The following is a 4,633-nucleotide window of genomic DNA, read 5'->3' as shown; positions in this document are numbered from 1 at the left end:
TTCGGGAGGTGCCGGGCAGAGTACGTGTCCCGCTGCGTTGGGCGCCCCGCTGCCGCCGTGCGTGGCCCCCTTGTGCGTGGCCGGCGGAGCTGCGGCCTGCCCGCCGTGCGTGCGGCCTGCCCCGGGGCCTGGCGCACCCACCTGCCGCTTCGCACAGATGCCCTGAAGATGAGATCGTTACCCTGTGCTTTGCGGTGCTACGCCAGCTCCTGCCGTTTGCTAGGATCAGAAACACACGATTATATTTTTTTTTGTTATTCACTATAATGATTAAATTGCAATTGCTGTCCCAGAAACTCCCAGAATCGTGCATCAGCATACTTGCCTCGGGAAGGCCTGTTCGATGCTTGCCTGTGTTGTTTGCCATGTTGGCTGTATCAACGTAAACTTCCCTCTGCATGAAATTGAAGTTAAAAGGCTTATATTCTACATTTTAATACTACTTTTTTTCCCCATGACAAATAGAAAATTTAATTTCACTATAGTTGGGGGAAACAGCTGTCAGAAAGCTAGATTGCACAAACTCCTCCCTGTCCAACAGAAAACATGAGTGCACCAGACATTTGGCAGTTAAACTGAATTTGATGCCTGTATTTTCAGGCAGGCAAAGAGATACGATGTCTTAGCACCATCGAAATGATAATTGGAGACATCTGTCCTGCTGTGCAGGTACATCGGGAGGCATCTTTACCAGGGACAACTGAATTGCAAGCAAAAAATTGCAGGTACCTGCCAGTTAGCTGTAATCAGTCAGATTGTTCTAAGTACCCACCTGTCATACTGGTCTTTTTGCTAGCAAACAGACATGGAAAACATCTGCTTCCAAGCGGGTTAGTCAGTGTTAGGAGAAACTGAAAAATAATGCACTTAATTACTATTCTAGAAATTAAAATATTTAAATGAGAAGATACTTTAAGGTACTTACAGGACAAAAAGTGTGAAGAACAAGTGATTAAGAGTATTTTCCATGGGATATCATTGCACTGTTGACAGCATTTTTCTGTCATTAAATCCTTTCCAGCTGTCTTCAGGAGACAGTTGCATGTGCTCTTGAGTATCATGGACATACATAGATACACACCTTACTCTGTGAGCTAAGTGATAGTTGAATTCATTGGTCTTTATTAAATTTCAGTCCTGTGGCCAATGTATTCCCATACTGGCGTGGTATCTCAGTTCTTCTATCTAACTGCATAGTTTCATTATTTAAAAAATTAGACAAAAACTTTCAGCAAGACTCCAAAGTAAAATCTTATTAATTACTTTTTCTTCAAGTAGTTTTTTTCTTTTTTTGTGGGTGGGATGAAGACTAATTAACTTTCCAAAGACAGGCAGTTGTTACTTATTAAGAACACTTCCCACATCTCACAGCTAGAATGCAGAATCTACAATGATAACAGCTGCTGTTGCAGAATGGAAATAAAGAGCAGAAACAAGTAAATGAGAGCTTGAACTAGCCATCATTTTGACTAAACGCAAAGTAAGATACAATCCAGAGTAGGGTGTTAAATACCGCTGTGATGAGATACTTCTTCCCTGTTCAGTTAGTAAATGGTATCATCACAGAGAAGTTGTAATCTTAATGGTATGGTGAAATATGTTCAGAAGGCTGGCTGGCAGGCACAACAACAGCGCAGATTTCTCCTTCTTTATTGTGCAGAGGATAGCATTTATTGTATGATAAACTACTTGCAGTACCATTGTGCAAACTGTATTTAACTTTTACACATTTCTTTAGATAAATTTAAAATGTTAGAAGTAATAAGTATAAGAATAGAGGTACAGAGAAGTACAGTTTTTTCAGCATTTTGATAGTTTGACAGTACTTTGCATATAATTCACCACGTTCCTTTCAAGTTTAATTCATTTACTATTCCCATGAGCCATCTGTAAAGTGGATTTCTTATGAAGTGTAGGGACCTTATGGGAGCTGCTGAATCCAGTGGTCTTCAGGACCCAGTGATGGCTCGGCCAGCCCAGCTGGCTGCTGAAGTCCATCCATGTACACTTTTGGACCCAGGAGGGTTCTTAGGTTCATGTGTGTCCTGGACGAGCATATGCATGCACACACACACATAGAGGGCATTAACACAGCCAGCCATGCAGACTACCATGGCACATTACATTTAACTCTAGCAGAAATCATATATAACATAAGCTCCCTCTCTTCAGCTGATGAGGACTGACATTCCCAAGTGACCGCTCACATGCCCTCACTCCCTATACTCCCACACCCATGTTCACAGGTCCCTCAAATACCAGCCATCAGTCAATCTAATACCTGTGTCTGGACCTTGGCTTCCCTAATCCATCCGTGCATGTACATCTCTTCCTACTCACTGGCTAGTCCATCTTAAATCTGCTAGTGCATTACACATCCACAGGATTAGATTCACTGGGGAAAGATAACTAGTTGAGAAAGACAACTAGTTAAGAAAGGGGCTTAAAAAGAGGATAGACTGCTGTGATCAGGCAGAGAGCTCTGTCAGACAAGTGTACTGACTGCTGCCAGCTCATATGTGAGCCCCCTCCACCCCATTTCCTCACACATCTTCTTAGATCCACCCTGATCCTTCCTTTCCCTGCCTTTGGCCAGTTCTGTGAACATCTCATAGGAAGTTTTACATAATCCCACAAGACCCTGCTGATACCCCATAAGAAGTTTTACACAGTCCCATATGCCTCCTCAAATATCTTGTGATGCTCATGAAAACCATGTTTCCCCCTTCTTACCAGAGATGAAGCTCAGGCTGACTGACCTTCTTCAGGGTGGCTTCTTGGACAGCTTGTTTAATGGCATGAAGAGTTCTGCTCTTCACTATTGTCTTTGTTACCACCTGCTCATTCAGCATTTTTTTGTGCATCTCTGTTTAATATATCACTGTCCTTCTTGTTTCTTATTTCTTTCATACCAAATAGTTCTTAAACAGATGACTTAATGAACCAAATGTTCTTACATCCCACATACCCTTACAAAAACTGTAGTACAACAAAGCTTGACATAAAACTCAGAGGAAGATACCTTTATGAAATTGCTTGTTATTATATTTTTAACGAATTCATCAATTATCTGTCTGCACCACTAAAAGACTTTGAGGGTGGGTTTTTTTGGGGTGTTGGGTTTTTTTTTTTTTTGAGTATTTTATTGAAGAACTAACAAACCACTTGTGTTATCAGTAGGCTGCCTACTGGGGAAGTGAGCTTGTGGAGGAGGGTGGAAAGTGTTGAAGCACTGCCTTTGCTAATGTGACTTCTTTTTTTCCAAAGACAGGAAAAAGAATTTGAAATGGAAACTTCTTTTTCTGAAACCCAAGTCCCTGACCACTGCCAGAGAGGATACTTACTGGTCTAGGGTACTGTTCTGATCTAACAAAACTGTTTGTGTGACATTATTGATAATACCAATAACTCGTGGGTAGATATACAATATTTATGAAAATAAGGTGGCACACTGAAGGAGATCTTCTATATATCCAGAGGAAGTTCATACTGAATTTACCAGATTTAAGCAATGATAGGCATCATAGGAAACCCATCTTCATCGTTGCACTACACACAAAACTTGCTCCAGCAGAGTATTAGCTCTTTACAGAGACAACTATCTCTTGGCATATATGAGTTCAGCTCTGGTTTTGAGATGCTAGGTAATGCAGTAGTAGAATTAAAGAATATAAAATTGCTGTGACATGTGAATTACTTGACATGAAAGATGTTCTTTAATCAAAAGAGCTTTGATGTAGGCCCACAAAGTAAAAAAGATTTCCCTTAATAGCTGACACTTGGCAAATGCTTGGTAAGAAAAAGATCTTAGGCTCCTGATTCTCCTAAACTTGTCCTGTGTCAAACATTTTTCATCTGAATGTGTTGCTTATGGGCAAATGTTGTGCTCTGTGGTTATCTCTAGTAAATCTTAGCACCAGATATGCTTAAATACAAAAAATTAACTGATTCACAAAAAAGAAGAGGGTAGAGTTTTCAGTTAGAAAATTTGGAAACAAAACTATAGAAAATAAACACAGGACAGTAAAACATTGTTGAAGTGTGTCTGAAAATATTTCCTTAGGTGTATTTTTTAATTTTTCTGAGGTATGTATTGGCCACAGAATAAGATTCAGCAGCATTTCATATGCTAAATTATATTTGTCAGAATGTTTATTATTCATAGCTGGTTCCTCCTTTCATCACCTTGGGGCTGGTTTTGAGCTTTTGAATTTTAACCTTCATCATATGCATTCATCTTTTACAGTACCTATTTTTCTATTACCTCATGGGAATGCAGCATCTGGTTTTATAATAAACATGGCTGTGACAAGCTCTGTTTTTTCTTTATGGATTAGTACAAACTCAGCAGATGAGAATTTTCTATATGGTAAAGCTTTCTGCACATTTCTAGCTCTACTGTTATCATATTCCTTAGTTAGAAAATTGCTTCTGCCTTAAATACCGTAACTGCCCATCACAGTATGTCTCACATTAACTGTCTTTTAAACTGTGTATCATAAGAAGCACACATTTAATGTAGAGGTTAGGATATTTAGTTTCACCATATACTGGTGGCTTCCATGGGTCAGAAATAGAATCTAGCAGATATCTAACAGGTGTTTAAGTGACTGCTTATAGTAGTAAATACTTT

Source organism: Athene cunicularia, assembly GCF_003259725.1.
Source record: "Athene cunicularia isolate RWA chromosome 2 unlocalized genomic scaffold, athCun1 chr2_part1, whole genome shotgun sequence".
NCBI lineage: Eukaryota > Metazoa > Chordata > Aves > Strigiformes > Strigidae > Athene > Athene cunicularia.
This window is presented reverse-complemented; position numbering follows the sequence as displayed.